This window comes from Pleurodeles waltl, chromosome 1_2 (assembly GCF_031143425.1).
Source record: "Pleurodeles waltl isolate 20211129_DDA chromosome 1_2, aPleWal1.hap1.20221129, whole genome shotgun sequence".
NCBI lineage: Eukaryota > Metazoa > Chordata > Amphibia > Caudata > Salamandridae > Pleurodeles > Pleurodeles waltl.
In genome coordinates this window covers 623,189,160-623,206,011 of record NC_090437.1, presented here as the reverse complement: position 1 = coordinate 623,206,011, position 16,852 = coordinate 623,189,160, and the positions used below count along the sequence as shown (strand labels likewise).

The following is a 16,852-nucleotide window of genomic DNA, read 5'->3' as shown; positions in this document are numbered from 1 at the left end:
TAATAAAAAAATAAAAATTTATCTGGCTTGTGATTCCGCTGCTGGCTGCCTCTGTCGCTCCTCTCTTCCTGGCAGTGACTGGGGCACAGGCTCCCAATCCAGACGCTGCTCTGATGCTAAAGCAAGCATAAGAGCAGCACCAGGATTGGCCTGAGCGGGCTGGTCTGGTGCTTGCTCAGGCACAGGGAGTCTGTGCCATTTCTCCACAGCCGGTTGGAGAAATGTAAGTGCGCATGTCAGTTTGGCCACACTGAGACGGGCGGCTAAACCGACATGCACACTTTACAGTGCCCACCATTCCTCCTCCCCCCTGCTATCCATGGCGGATGGCCCAGCCCCACCCCGCCCTACAGTCATGGCATCGACTCACTCAGCCAGGGTCCAGGGAATGAAAAATAAAATGATAATAAAATTGTTTTTTTAGCTTTTCATTCCCCGGTGCTGAGCAGGGGGACAACGCTCCTACATTATTACGGAGGAGCCGTCCTTGAATAGAAAATGCAAATTACATTTTTTGGTCTGATTGGAGAGGTATTTCAGCCAACCAATGGCATTGTCAGCCACAAAAAAGACAACTCTCAGTTGATTTAAGAGTACCTTTTGTTCTGCTCTGGCAACGTCAGATATACATCCAGACGGATCTTAATAGCTGTTTTGGCGTGAGCTACGACAAGAGTACCAACTGATGCCCTCTGAGGTCTTCTGGTACCTACAAGTGAGACAGGTGACCCTCCCAAGGAGGGGTAAATCTTCCTGCCCCTTCAGCTCACTCTGCAGCTTTCTGCTTTCTCCTGTTGTGACGCTTTTTTGTTTTTGTCTCCTCTGTCTTTCCCATATGTGTCTTTTGCTCGCAGCAAATGCTTGAGGCAGAAGAATGAGCGCCGGCCCTCAAAAATAAGTGCTGGTGCTCAGCACCGGAAACAACAAGCACAAATTAAGCACTGGCTGCCCCTAAAACGAGGTTTGAGTGACCACAAGGGAGTTTTTGCCTATGATACCACCCACATCTGGGAGTGGCACTGGAAACTCTGCACAAGCGAAGACGGGTTCTACCACATTGGTTTAGGTTCAGAGAGGCACTGTGGGATAGTTTAGAGTAAAACACACTGGAAGTGCTGCAAAGGTGATTAGAGGCACCCCTGGGAACTTTTACCCCGCTGGTTCGATAGTGGGCAGGAGATTCCCCCAACCACAGGCTGGCACTGGGCACAAATATGGCACCCTCAGTATCCCCTTCAGAACACATCTGGACCTGTGGAAGACAGAAGACTGACTGTATCTGCTGTTGAACATGCGGAGAGAGTCCCCAGAGGGCTGGACCTGCTCCCTACTTGTATGCAGGAGAGAAGACTGCACTTCAAGAGCTAGTTGGCTAGCCTCCTGTTAAGGTCCAGGAAAATAAAAGCTGCAAGAAGCCCAAATCTATGCTAAGCTCGGGCTGACCAGTTCCAACTTGATTTGCCCCGGACCCTGCTAGTGACTTCTGGGAGATTGGTGCCTAACCCTCAAGTGGTGCCCAAAAGTTCCTTGACCCTTAGCTGCTTTTAGAGCGTACTATTCCCCACTTCACTATTGCAATACTGTACACTTCTAAACTTTTTCTGAATTTTTCTCCTAAAGAACCAGAGGCTAACATGGACCACAACTAAGCTGCAGCCGCCGGCACAAACTGCCAGTCCAGCTCAACTTGCTGGTTCTCCACGCTAAAAGGATCCCGATTTCCAGAAAAGTTTTTAAGTCTGAATGTAGAGGATCCTCGGACTTTACCTGCTGCTGAGTTTCCCATCTTTGACATTAAGATCCTCAAACTCCCTGCCTGATCCAAGCCTTCCAACGAGGACCAGTGCTTCGATTAGTCCATCTTCTGACCCAGCCTACAGCCTGACCTGTCAACCATGACGTTTCTCCAGAGTCCAGGGGTAAACATTTTTTATCAATTGATTTATTTTGAACCACTTATTCAATAGCCAAAACATTACAATGGGTCTTGTTCATGTCATGATCACATGCATTAGTAGATTGGTCCCAATCAAACTGGGCAACAAGCTTTATTGCAGGTATCTTGCCCATTACTTAGTTTAACTTGGCACAGGTACAGAGTAAATGCATCATACTGTATTTAATGGCTTGTCCATTGACATTTGTTCAATACCACCAGTAGAACCGCCCTCTGGTGCCAATAAGTAGTGTCTTTTGGGGTTCCAAATGTCCCTGGGCCAAGATTGGTGCAGGAGTAGCATGCTAGTATGTCTCCTACTGGGTATTACACCACCCAGTCCTCTCCTCTAGGTGATCCTCCACTACCCCAGCAAAACACCACCACTCTTTTGCCCAACAGCGCCAGAAGTGGTATTAGCTCCACCAGTTATAGTAGCAAGCCTAAAAAAAGCCAGTAACGGCTCACTCCCAGACATTCCCATGCCAAGATGTAAAATCCTGCCTCTGGGGCAACTTATCGCTGACAGCGTGCATCAGCCGTTAGGTCTTGTTTACATGCTAGTTGGGGTGTGATGTGGTCTATACTGTTATTGAAAGAGCTTGAGCCTGCGCCTACTGTTTGTACTGCATTTGCATACAGCAGTAAGCCCAACTGGCTCGCACCTTATTTTAGATTTTTGTTTTCCCCATGTCCTGCATGACCGTGGCATACATAAACAAAATCAATCTTTAGGGTAGGACTTTCCAGATCATGAGTTTACCCGGATCATCTGGATAAGCTGGGAACCGTTCCCTAACTGTATGGGTCAGTTGATGGTATTTGTCAAGTGCATTTTAAGGGCTTAATCCCTTATATTCCTGTAATATTATATATATTTGGCAGTATTATTATATATATCTCCCAGGGTTTGAAGTTGTCCATTGTATAGTCTTTTTCTAGCTGCAGGTTCACAAGTCACTTCACGTCGTGGGTTACTGAATAATGGCATTAACGAGGATTATATCGCTTCAATCCCTACAATAGCTGCCAAAACGTGACCAAACCCAATCAGTACAATCCACCATATTTTTTTTTTTTTTTTAGTTCAAGTTGGGTTTTCATGAGAACTGTGGTATTGGTGCCTCCAGGCGCCTTTCCAAGTCATATGGTGGTACTTGTCTAATATTGTGGAACAAGTGGTCTGTGTATTGCTCTTGAGCTGCCAGGTAGCAAATTTGTAAATCTGAGGCAGCACAACCGAGCCTTGTCCCCATCCCAACCAGCTTTGTGAAGACAGTGGTGTAACGAAATTTTATGGGGCCTCCCCTGCAAAGTACATGGAGGAGCCCCCCTCCCAACTCTCTCAGGAGCTCTCAGGCCAGGGTACTGGGCTGAGGGCCTGTGGGGGCCTTTGTTAAATCACTGTGTGAAGAGGAATGGCCATGTGATAGAATCGAAACTCGTCCGGTATCTAAAAATACTGCTACATCCTTAATGTCTCGGTCTATTTGGTGGTTACTGGGAAGTAGTGTCCGCAAGATAGTAGCTCTGGATCTACCAGGAGTAAACCCAGAACGGTCCAGTAGCACCAAGCCATGCAGCAGGTAAATCAATTGGCTACTACTTTTCAGCAAGACTTTTACTGTCTATGTTAATAAGCAACAAGGGGCAATTTGATCCACACTTATTAGGAGGTTCATCAGGTTTCAGGAGCATGACTCCAAAAGCCTCTAGTGTGGTTGGTGACAACCAACCTGTAGCCAAAGCCTCTTCATAAACCTTTAGCAACACAGGCGGGAGCTCTTCAACATATTCCTTGTAGAATTCACCGGTAGCCTTATTGTTTTTAAGTCCTTGATGTCCCTTCGAGCCTCCGCTAATGTAATTAGGGAGCATAATGACTTCTCTGTGCTCTTGCAGTTTCATATGCATGTCTCGCAATGCGTCTGCAGTGCCATATGCGCAGAATATAGATTCCAAATGTTTACATTTGACTCCAATTTTTCTAAATTACTATCAATAGACTTAAGTGTGCCACATCCCTTGGCTATACATTCCCTCCTCAGTATTGCCTTACAGGCCTCCCAGATTCCCTCAGAAGTCTACCAAGCCAGTGTAGGTGCCAAAGTATTGTAGTGTCCTGTCTGATCTCCTTAAAGGCACTATTCAGCAGTAGTAGCGAGTAGATTTGCCGCAGTCTTGATCTGGTCTGACAGTGTCATTGTTAATGTTATGGGGGAGTGATTTAAATATGTGCGTGGAAGGTGTCTATCTATCTATCACATGTCCAGCTAGTCACGTTTCTTGTGCCAGTAGTCTAGTCTGGAAGATTAATTACGGGCTGACATGTGGCACGTGTAATAGTCTCGAACCCCCCTGATGTCGAAATCTCTAAATAGCGACCAGGCCGTGCTGCTGCAAGATTGTCTGAAGTGCCTCCCGCACTCTGGGGTGGATCCTATCTGCGTTGCCTCATGCCATCAAGAGTCAGATGCATCATCACATTATGATCTCCTTCCCAAATCAGAGCCGCCAGCCCCAACTGCATACATTTAGTGAGGATTGACGTGAAAAAGTCAGGATCACCATAATTTATTAAGACTAGGCTCGCAATTTCAAGTTTACCTTACTGTATCAAATACCGTCCCTCTGGGCTGCTATTTCTTGTATATGAATGTATGGCACTCCTGTGCGAATGAACACTGCCAGTCCCCTAAGATATGCAAAATACGAGGCAAAGGACCTATCGGAGCTCCGAGTTTAGCCTTCGTACATTGCATATCATGAGCTTAATTTTCATCTCGGTATTGGTAACGCTATGTGTACCCTGCATTTGTCCCTCTACGATTTATTATGTAGAAGAGTGTGTTTACCACTACTGTTTTTAAGTATACAGTCAGTGACCACTCGATCATTGCACATTGAACCTTGAACATTTCAGTGGATTGTCCCATACCTCACCCACAAATCTCAAGTTATGACAACATTTCACCTAAAAGTTCCTCAAACCTATGCAGAATAATCAGCCTAGACAAGTTGGAAGCAACTAGAAAAAATAATGTAGCGTTTATGCTCAGTTACTAATTTGTGATAAAATAAAGGTTCACCCCTACCTAACATTTCTAATGCCAGAGTGTGTGCTCATTAGTAGAAATGCACACAACTTGCGCCTCAGCATTGTCTATGCAATGCCTGCACTCCACTAGTGCCAGCGAACAGATACTTGGGTGTTTCACCAATGCTTATCATTTCAATGTCATCGAGGTCACAGTCTTACCACCTCCGAAGCAGTTGTGTCAGTATCACCACTGCATAGTTCTTGTACTTTGATCACCAAAAAGCACCTTGATTGCTATCATCGCATCGTAGCCATGTACGCCCGCAAATTGTTTACCCAGTATCTCAGTGATCGTTCCACATCACTGAGAGTTTGTTGCATGTGAAAGTCAGAAGCCCTATATTTGTTCCCTTTTTTGTGCCCTGACTTATTCAGGAACGCCGCCGCCTGATGGTCTGGAAACATGTGGACTTTCCCTACCTATGTGAATATCAGCTATAAAGGGTACGTCTTTGTATTGGATATACAGTTCTTAAAACCTTTTCTTAACCTGCAGGAACCTTCAGGGTGCTTCCTGCACTGCTAGTCTAAAGTCAGGGAGAGTCGAAATTTTGAAGCCAGCATGTGTGAGATGTTTGCTTTTTAGCCAATTGAAGTATTCTATCCCACTCTCAATAGCACTGCAGCTTGATGGTAATAGTACGCAGCAGGGCACCCGGTGTTGGCCGTGGGTGAGAGAACAATGCACTTTCTTAACCATATACATTTGGGTTGAATTCTCATGTCCACAGTGTAGCTAGCATGTTTTCAATGTAGTCTTCTATTTTGCCCAACTTGGTTGCCTCTGGAATGCCAAAGAAACAGAGATTATATCTACGAAATCAGGCTCCCACGTCTTCGTTGTCCAGTTTTAGATGTTCTGTGTCAAGTCCACCGATTAATTAACAGTGGTTGGCTTTACTGTCACTTGTATTTGCTGGCTTTATATTAGATCGCTTTCCTTGTTTCAGCCTGCCCATCGTCTGTTTGTCTCTCTCATGGAGCATAGTACCCGTACCATCTCTTTGAAAGGCTGGCTTCTATGCTTCCTCCACTCGTTTTTATGTAACTACTTTTTTGTTTTTGTTTAAGCACTCCTTGAGAGTACATGTGTTTTCCAACTGCCCCCTTGTGTGCTTTTTCCCCCTTCCACGTTGCTCTCTCTCTCCTTCATGTGCTTCTCTTCCTCCACTCACACTCATGTTGGTCTCTCTCACCATTGTGCTTCTCCCTTCCTATGCTCTATGTGGCTCTATCTCCTGTGTTATCCCCCTGCCCGCTGTGTTGCTTCTCCCCCCGCCCATTGTGTTGCCTCTCCCCCATGCCCGCTGTGTTGCTTCTCCCCCAGCCCCGTGTGCTTCTCCCCCCCTGCCTGCTGTGTTGCTTCTCCCCATGCCTGCTGTGTTGCTTCTCCCCCCTGCCTTCTGTGTTGTTTCTCCCCCTGCCTACCCTGTTGTTACACCCTTTCACCCTTTGTGTTGTTTCAGCCCCACCATCCCTTCATCCATTTATATATATTTTTTTTAAAACAGGCTTTGACACTACATTTTAGACGACCACTTTCGCACTGTATTTTGTTTTATTTACCAATTCATCTTGGATTGGTAAATAAAATTAAAGATGTCCTTTTATATGCTTGCATGCATGTTGAGTGCAAGCACACGCCTACATAATGATGCAGTGGCTGTATCTTGCGTATTTTTTAAATTAATTTTTTAAGCCATGCTGCACAGCACTTGTGATGCTGGACAGCATGGCTAAAACATTGGGAAAGCCAATAGATTTTATAGGTGAGATCTGTTGGCTTTGTCAAAGCTTATTGAACTTGTCAGCCTGGTTCTGGAACATATTGCTAGTTAGATCCCAGGCTGCCCCAAACGAGCATTGGGTTTCAAGTGGTCATAAAATAATCATACGCGGGCCAGTACAAGTTCACACAGCTTGAGGTCCATTTGTGGGAACCCAAAATAAATTACCTTTTATTTCTGCATTTTGGACAATGTTCTATGTTTTAAAGCCGGCCTTTTTTTACATCGAGCCATGCAGGTGCTATTTGTCTTGTTACTTCTGACAGCAGGAAATTAGACAGAGCTTCTAATGCCGTTAGTAGACAGTAATTCGATGCACTCCTCTACTTAAAACACAGTTTTGAAGACCCTATTGTGAGTTAGCTTTAAATATTGTTTACATTGTGTCGTTTATTTGTTTGATATGAAAGATAACATCTCATTGCAGCTACACCAGTTCGGGAGTATAAGCTTCCTCTCATATGACAAGCCTTGTCCACTGTTTCCCATGTTAATGTAGATCACATGTTTCGTCCTACATTTTTTAGCAAAAGTCCTGTCGTACTTCAGTATGAATGAGGACATTTTCTTTCCCATATTCCTCGTACTGAAATGAACCCTCATCAGCAAGGCTGTCCTGTTGTGTTAGAACAAAGGATGCCACTTTCTTAGAGTATAGTGGCCCTGAACAGACAAACATCCTATAAGATCTTTGTTCCAAAGTCTATTTAGAATCCCAGAAACTCCATCTGACGCTTTGTAATCAAATCAGATTTTAAAAATCTATTTAGAATCTCAGAAGCTGCATCTGACGTTTCATTATCAAATCAGATTGTAAAGCGTTGATGACAAAGCATAAATTTTACTACAGAGAGACCACCCATTTCAAGTGGCTCTGAAGGAGCGTTAGATCCAAGGCCATACGGGAATCATGTTGTCCAGGTACATTATTGTGCGGATCTAAACACTGGCAACTTAATAGAATAGTTATGAAAAATTCAGAAGGTGGGCCCGATGATTTATATTTTCCCATTGGGCGGGGCGCGGCATTAACAAGTTTGAAAAACACTGCACTAAGGTATAATAGGAAATATAAACAGTCACTAATTGCCCAGAAACAATTGGGAAGATGGCTGCCCTGAGCAAAGTGCTCACACAGGGGAAACACATGAAAGGGTCACCAGAGATGAACAGCTCTCCTGTAGGCTTTGCCTGTGGAGGAATTATTGCATCACTTGCAGATCCGACCAGCAGGGCATCAGGGGAGACTAAAGGACATAGGTGACAGTAGCCAGATGAAAAACGCGTGGCAACCAACGTTCAGCTTTCATACAAAGAGGAAACTTAAAATGGCATTGGAGGCAGAAAATATAAATGGGACAAGCTGTTGCATGCACGTGGGCACTGCGTCACATTGACATGACGTGCACTTCAGGAGTCTCCTCGAGAGCTACAAAAAGGCCTCAGCTGCTGATTTGAAGACACATGTAGTCGAACAGCAAATAGTAGAGAATTACCATGGCAAGGTGAGAGTTTGTAAAGGGAACCGGTATACTTCCCAGCTGGTAGAGTCAGTACATCGGATTGACAGGACGCCAGCTAAAAGATGACCGTACAATTCCCAAAAAAATAATAATATATATATATATATTTAAAAAGTCATCTCACATGAACTGAATAGACAAAAATCACTTATTTGTCAGTGGAGCGTCAAAGAGGCCAAAAAAGTTGTCTCTTCCTTTAGGGGACTCTACAGTGTTTTGCCAATGGCTGTCATTAAATAGGTGATTTATAGTTCTGCCCTCAGGCCCTTGAGATTTGTGGCTTTGTAATGTTATGTAATTGCTGCTGAGGAGTAGTAAATGAAAGCAAAAAGCATAATAGTCGCCTCTGGCTCTAGCATGGAATCTGGTGCGTACAGAGAAAAACTGGCATGAAAGAAATCCACTTACATGGTCGGACCTTGTCATGTAAGTGAAAGGTTGTTCCTGCGCGTGGGTTTTCAAAGTTCTTCTTTCATTTTTATACTTTGGAAATCTTTCTTGTCTCCTCCTATGCTGTAAGGATATCCCTTGAGTCAGATAGAGACTTCTAGCCGCTTATTCCATATCTTAGTATATCCCCAAGCATCAAACTGTACCGGTAGGTGGTATTGTTTGGCTCCGCATGCAGTTGTGTAACAATGGCCTCCGCAGCTACCACAGTGCAGGGGGGGCCGAGCTCCAGTCGTCATTGTACTCCAAGTCATTGGATAAGCCCCACAAGCAAGAGAAGCCAAAGAAGTTAAACAGGTTTTCAATTGGCCATGTCCATGAAAGTCTTCCGATGAGACATGGGAGCATCAACACTCCAGGCCCCTTGAGTCATAGATCCTAAACCCAGGTCTGCTCCACTTTCCCCCGATTTTGCAAGAGTAACACCTGCCCAGCTGAAGTATTTCTGTGGGGCCATATGGCTTATATTTGGGCAGCCCAAAACCTCTGGAGCACCTTAGGGCCCAATGGGCGCAGAACGGGCTCCTACTGAACTCATGACAGCGGGTTTGCCCTCGGTGCCTGTCGGGCCCCTGGACCCCATGCTGGATCAGGAGCTGAACCTGGACAAGACTGAGATCTTCCTTGAGGCCCGCTCCAGTGCCATTGCCCCAACATTATTCCTGACTCCTACACAGAGCCGGAGTTTGGAGTTCCAACGCTGACTTTGGCTACCACTGAGCCCATACTTCCCATTGCAGAACCAGTGTCTTACTTGTTTGGTAGGCCTGGGAGGGGTCTATAGACCTTTATGGTTACTAGCTCCCAGAAGAGGAACATGAACAAGACAACTGGTACAAGGTTACAGGTAGGGGTCAGTGGTTTAGACACTTCACCTGACACTGGCCTGGGCTCTCCTTCTGTAGTTACAGAAGAGGGAGCCTCCTCCTTCAGAGTGGTGGTGCGTAGGGTGGCTGAAAGCCTGGGTCTTATGCAACCCTCAGGGTCAGTCAAGACAAACGTCTTGATGGAGGTGCTTCAGTTGGGAGTCTCCCCTTCAGAACACCTGCTCCCCCTCAGTAAAGCCCCAACGAATATCCTACATTGGGTCTGGGCCAAGCCCTGCACAGGAGCTCCTGTGTATAGGACAGCTGCCTGCCACCATCGCCCCACTCCTGGTCGAAGCCTCCACACCCAGAATCAACCCTGACACGTTCCCTACCTCTCGAATGGATAGGGAATCCAAGAGGCTGGATAAGTTTGTCAAGAGAATATTCTCTTCCACCAGCCTTGCATTGTGGTCAGTGAACAGTGTGTGCCTATTGGGCTGATATGGGACTTGGTTGCACAAGTGCTGCCTGTGGTATCGCAGGAGGCCCCAGCCATACTTACCCAGGCTATTGCTAATGGGCGAGACACAGCAACTTTTACTATAAGGTGAGGGCTCGACACGACTGATGTGTTGGGCCGAGCGATTTCATCATCAGTGACATTGCCAGCACCATGCCTGGTTGAGAGCAACTGGTTTGTAAGGAGATGTCCAGACTTCCCTCATGGACGTGCCCTTTGATGGCTCTTGCCTTCTTGGAGGGAAGGCAGATTCAGCTCTGGAGCGCTTCAAGGACAGCAAAGCTACGACCAGTTCCTTGGGTTTGTCTCTGGCGCTCGCAAAAAGGTCGCTGGGTCCAATCCGCCTTTGGCCCATTTCGTGGCCACAGAAAGGGACTCTACCCAAACCCATTCCCTCCTAGCTACCACAGCCAGCAGGCTTCCCATCATTTTTGTGGTCGAGGGTGCAGGTCCCAGAGACAATGTAGAGCAGGTGGCCAGCTATCAAGTCAGCAAATCACCTCCCCCGATCCATCGCCAGCCTGGGCAGCCGCTGGCTCTAAGCCTCTTTAGTTTGCCCTCCAACCATCATAGGCACCCAGTGGGAGGCAGGATACACCATCACCTGACCTTCTGGCGATCAGTGACATCAGACCACTGGGCCCTCCAGATTGTCTAAAGGGGCTACGCCTTCCCCTTTATGACTACCCCACCAAGCATGCCACCCACTTACGATCAGCTGATGGAGGACCATTTCTCCTTGCTCCGTCGAGAAGTGCAGACTCTCTTGGCCAAGGGAGCCACAGAGAAGATGTCTGCATCAGAAGCAGGTTGTGGTTGTTATTCCCGCCCTTTATGGTGTCAAAGGAGGATTGAGGACTTTGTCCTATCATGGATCTGTACCTTCTCAATCTCCTCTTCAGGAGAAAGAAGTTCAAAGTGCTCACATTCACCCAAGTTCCGACTACCCAAACCTGGGAGACTGGATGGTAATGTTGGACTTGCAGGACACATATTGCCCTATCATACCTGCCCACAGATGTTATCTGCGTTTCACTGTTGGGCCAACAACACTTCAGTTTGCCATGCTTCTTTTTTTACCTCACCAGCGCCCGTTGGTTGTTCACAAAAGTGATGGTGGTGGTTGCAGCTCATCTGCAGAGGTCAGGGCTTCCAGTCTTTCCCTGCCTCAACAATTGGCTGTTGAAGGTGGGCCTGCCCCAGGCAGTTGTCTTCCATCTTCAGACTACGACGAACCACCTGCACTTGCTAGGGTTCACTATCAACCTGATTCCCTCTCAGACTCTCCTTTTCATTGGAGCCGTTCTGGACACAGTGCAGTTTTGGACTTATCCTCCCCAGTGGTGAGTCCAGGATATTCAAATTATGATTCTGATGTTTCAGCCTCTATTCTCGATTTCGATGAGACTGGCACTGAGGCTGTTGGGCCTCATGGCCTCCTGCATCCTGCTGGTCACTCATGCCTGTTGGCATATCCTGGCTGTGCAGTGGGACTTGAAGTAATAGTGGGCACAGCATCAGGGGAATCTCTCTGACAGATCTCAGAGGGAATTATAAAAGATCTGTAGTGGTGGCTAGCAAACCGTGGTTGGGTCGGTGGCAGACCCCTCTCCCTTCCCCAACCGGAGCTGACTGTAGTGACAGATGCATCACTTTTGGACTGGGGTTGCCATCTGGGAGAGGTGGAGATCAGGGTCTTCTAGTCTCCGATGGAGTCCAAGCTCCACATCAGCCTGTTGAAGCTCCAGGCTATTCGCTTGGCACTGAAAGCCTTTCTTCCTTCGATCAAGGGAAGACTGGTGCAGTTGTTCACGGTCACCACAGCCATGTGGTATTTTAACAAACAGTGTGGGGTGGGATTGTGGACCCTTTGTCAAGAGGCCCTGAGTCTCTGGACATGGCTGTAATGTCAGGGAATTTCCCTGGTGGTTGAAGACCTGGTGGGCTTTCTGAATGTCAGAATAGACAAACTCAGCCACAGATGCCTAGCGGATCCCAAATGGCATCTCCATACAGAAGTGGTGCAAGGTCCATGTAGACGGGTCTCCTCGACCGCGTCTAGTAGCTCCCGGAGCTGGCGCCAGTCACACGCCTCTCCAGAAACACGGGCGCGTTCCCATGACGACATGGGAACGCTAACAGACGCGCCAAACCTGGATTTCCGGGTTTTTGACAGAAAAGAGAGGACGGACTCCCGAGAGGGGAAGAAGGAGGAGGAGTTTCGCGAGACGGAGAGGAAGACGAACGAAAACAGGACGCCGAACGCCGAGCAGGAGCGACTACACTGAAAAGAAACGCCGGACGCCGAAACCAAGCAGTACCATCAGGAAGAGGCAACCGAGAACCGCGACGGGGATTCCCCGAGGAACCCAGAGACGAAGGCCTGCGAGTCGAGCCACGACCCTGGAGGGTCGTGGCTCAGCAAGGTACGGTCCTTTTTAGGACACCGAACTCCTAGCATAACTAAAGGGGAGCAAGGAAAGGGAACCGGGCACACGAGGGGAGGGTTGGGGTTGGAACAGGGGGAAAAGGGCACCGGGTTAGCACTTGAAAGCACTATTGGTCAGGGCTCAGAGAAAGAGAGTAATAGAGCCTACCAACAGCACGTGTGACCCACACCCTCACGACTGGGCACTTCCCTTCTACCCCTCTCCCTCCAACCCAGAGTACCCTTTCCCTTGCATGCCAATAGTAAAAGAAACCCAAACACCCCACCACCGACTTACCTTTGTCCTCCCATATGTTCTCTTTTTCCGGTATCCACGGGAGACAAGAGGAGCTGACGTCCACCCAAACCTAAAAGGAAGAAAGAAGCAGAGACGGTTAATAGCGGACAAAGAAGAGCCTATCAGACCTACGGCCACAACAATCTCCCCCCCTCCTTTCCCCCACTGGAACTACACCATCTACTCATATAAATAAAAATCACTTACCTTATCTCCGACTCCGAATCCTTTGTACTGTCAGTAGCCTACCACAGTGGTGTCAGAAGTGGGATCCAGGACCTGCGAGGCTACTGAGAGGTACTCAAAATGGGGGAGAAACCTACGCTAGAAGACATGATTAAACAGCTGGCGGAGGGCCAACGTCACCTCCAACTAGTCTGGGAGGCACATCAACGAGAGGCAAAAGAAGACAGAGAAGCCCTCCAAACGGCCCTAAAAAGCCAAGCCACAATCATGGCTAACAACCAGCGGGTACATGAGACTGCGCTGCAAAAACTAACTGACACCATAGCAGCCAGCAAGGTACATCCTAATGTCCCGAGCTCGGTTTTACAAAAATTTCAGGAAGGAGAAGATCCCGACTCCTTCTTTACAAACTTTGAGCAGGTAGCCTTGTCGGCACAGTGGCCTGAAGAACGGTGGGGACAGTATATTGCGCCTCTCCTAACGGGAATCCTACAGACCGCCTACCAGGCCGCTAATCCAGGAGGCACCACACCTTATAAGGATATCAAACGTAGCATCCTAGAAAGGGTCGGTCACGACGCAGAATACTACCGAATGAAGTTTAGAAAGGTGAAATGGGGACAGAGTGAAGTTCCCCGTACCTTTTACTTCAGGGTAAAAGACTTGGGATTAAAGTGGTTGGGACCTCTGGGAACAAGCAGAGAAGACATAATTAAAACGATTATCCTGGAACAGTACTTAGACTCTCTCCCGAACAGCACCCGGAATTGGATAAAACAACATCCCAAGGTCGACACAGAACTGGCCATAGACTTGGCTTGTGCCTATCACCGATCTGCGGATATTAAACCGATAAACCCTAGATCCACTGTGAGACCACCTATAGCCCCACTTAAATATACGCCCGACATTCCCTGGAAGAAGCAGGGGCCCACAAACATGGGGAGGGTAGTCCTATGCAACAACCCCAGTGCTTTAGCTGTGGGGAGTGGGGTCACATTGCGAGAACATGTCCCAGAAAAAGTGACGGGGTTGAACCTATGGAAATCGGGGTTTCCCGGCGCAGAGTATTATGTACAGGTGGGGGAAATTATAAGTTCAGACAGGTTATAAAAATAAACGGACATCCCACCGAAGCCTTAGTGGACTCGGGCTGTAGCCAGTCAGTGATACGGAAAGACTTAGTGAAACCAAGTGATCAAACACCAAACCAATGGGTCACTATTTGTTGTATTCATGGGGACAAGGCACAGTATCCACTAGGCTTGGTTAGGATAGAATGGGACGAGCATCACGATTTCCTCCCGGTAGGGATTATGGACAGACTGATCGAAGACTGCATCATCGGGACCGACTATATGCGGTTCTCTGATATATTAGACAAAACCAGAGTACACCGACACTCCCCGGACTGGTGGACAGAAGCACCTTTTTCCAACTCTAATATTGAGAGCTCTCCCGTTCGCATAAAATTAACAAGAAGGGAGAAAAGACAAGAAAAATTTAAATATCAGGAGTCGAAGGCTGAACCAGACCCTAGCAAACTGGTAGCCGGAACCGGTGACTCAACTATCTCCTTTCGGGATAGTCAACGACAGGACCCTACACTCAGCCACGCCTGGAAAGTAGCCAAGACGGAGTCCACAAACGAGGTGGGTCCCTATTTCTTAATACCGAACAATCTCCTGTATAGAGTCACCAAATCCACAATTGGAGAGAAAAAGCAATTGGTGGTACCGGAATCATATCGAAATCAGGTCCTGTTCTTAGCTCATAACCAGCCAGGGGGTGGCCATTACGGTCGGGAAAAGACGGAAGAGTATCTATTACGGAGGTTCTATTGGCCCGGGGTCTATGCCCACCTCAGACGATACTGTTTACAATGTCCTAGATGTCAATTAACGGAACCAGGAACCCCTAGGAAAGCTCTGTTACAACCCCTACCCATTATAGATATTCCATTTAGCCGTGTAGGAATGGATCTGGTCGGCCCCCTCCTACCCTCATCCCGAGGTCACACTTATATTCTGGTACTCGTAGATTACGCTACGAGGTATCCAGAAGCTGTTCCTTTATCTAGCATGACTATGAAAACGGTAGCTCAGGCCATGATAACTGTCTTTTCTAGAACAGGTTTTCCCCAAGAGATCCTCACCGATCAAGGCACTCCTTTTATGTCCGGCCTTATGAAGCAGATTTGTAAACTATTAGGGATCACACAAATAAGAACTTCGGTATATCACCCCCAAACGGACGGTTTAGTGGAACACTATAACCGTACCATAAAAACCCTATTGCGGAAAATATTTGATGATTCCGGAAAAGACTGGGACCAGAAACTACCTCTGGTCCTTTATGCCATCCGGACTCATGAACAAACCTCCACAGGACACAGTCCTTTCGAATTAGTATTTGGGAGACAACCGCGTAGTCTCCTTGATATGGCCACAGAAACATGGGAAGAGGAAGCGGGTGAAGGGAAACCCCTACTGGAGTATGTCCATAAACTGAAATCGCAGTTGCAGACCCTATGGGAAGATGTTCGAATACATCTGGAGAGAGCACAGACAAATCAAAAAACGTATTACGATCAAGGGACTAAATTAAGATCTTTCCACCCTAAAGACCAAGTACTCATAATGCGACCAACTTCTGAAAATAAATTGTTATCCAAATGGCAGGGACCCTATAAAGTGATAAAAGCAGTTTCCCCCGTCACCTATCTCATTGAATTAAATCCACACCCAAGAAAAACTCAAATATACCATGTCAATCTACTAAAGAAATGGGAACACCCAGAAGATAACAGTAGCACCACTGGTAACGGATTCCTTATCACACCATCCACGCCTCTAGGGTTAGAGCTCTGTCCCACTATGAGCAAAGAATTGGGAGTAACTCCAGGCATAAATGAATCTCTTAGCGATAGTGAAAAGTCACAACTATCCACCCTCTTACAAAACCACTCACCTTTCTTTTCGGAGACACCAGGTAGAACCACATTAATCCACCATAAAATCAAAACCCCAGAGGGGCAGACTATTCGTCTCCGTCCTTATCGCATTCCAGAAGCCCGGAAACACATTATAGAAGAGGAAATTTAAAAAATGCTGACTCTAAAGGTGATCGAACCCTCGGTGAGCCCATGGTGCTTCCCGGTGGTCCTCGTCCCAAAACCCGATGGATCTGTTCGATTTTGCATCGACTTCCGCCGATTAAATGACATATCACACTTTGACACCTACCCGATTCCCCGTGTAGATGATGTATTAGAGAAGTTAGGAAGAGCTAAATATCTGTCCACCCTTGACCTCACGAAGGGGTACTGTCAAATTCCCCTCGCACCAGAAGACAAAGAGAAAACAGCTTTTGCGACCCAATCAGGCCTATATCACTATACTGCCCTTTGGTCTCCACGGGGCCCCAGCGACCTTCCAGCGGTTAATGGACCGTCTATTGAAACCGTTCCATGACTTTGCGGCAGCCTACCTTGATGACATTGTAATTTATAGTGACACTTGGTCTGATCATCTACACCATCTCGAAGTATTCAATGCCTTGACTGAAGCAGGGCTCACGGCTAATCCGAAAAAGTGCACCATAGGTAACACACAAATATCATATCTCGGTTATCTAATAGGTAACGGGACTCTAAAACCCCAGAAAAGTAAAATTGAGGCAATATCACAAGTACCAATGCCAAGGACCAAGAAAGACCTACGATCCTTTTTGGGCTTAGTGGGGTATTACCGCAGGTTTATACCTCAATACTCCACGATTGCTGCCCCTCTCACCGACCTCCTAAAAAAACAGCA

At 47.1% G+C, this 16,852-nt stretch overlaps 1 protein-coding gene across 1 annotated transcript in view; it reads left to right on the top strand.

Moving 5' to 3' along the window:
- The window catches only part of AFG2A (AFG2 AAA ATPase homolog A), a 1,603,044-nt gene that overhangs the window by 605,349 nt on the left and 980,843 nt on the right, over window positions 1-16,852 (top strand). The window lies entirely within an intron of this gene.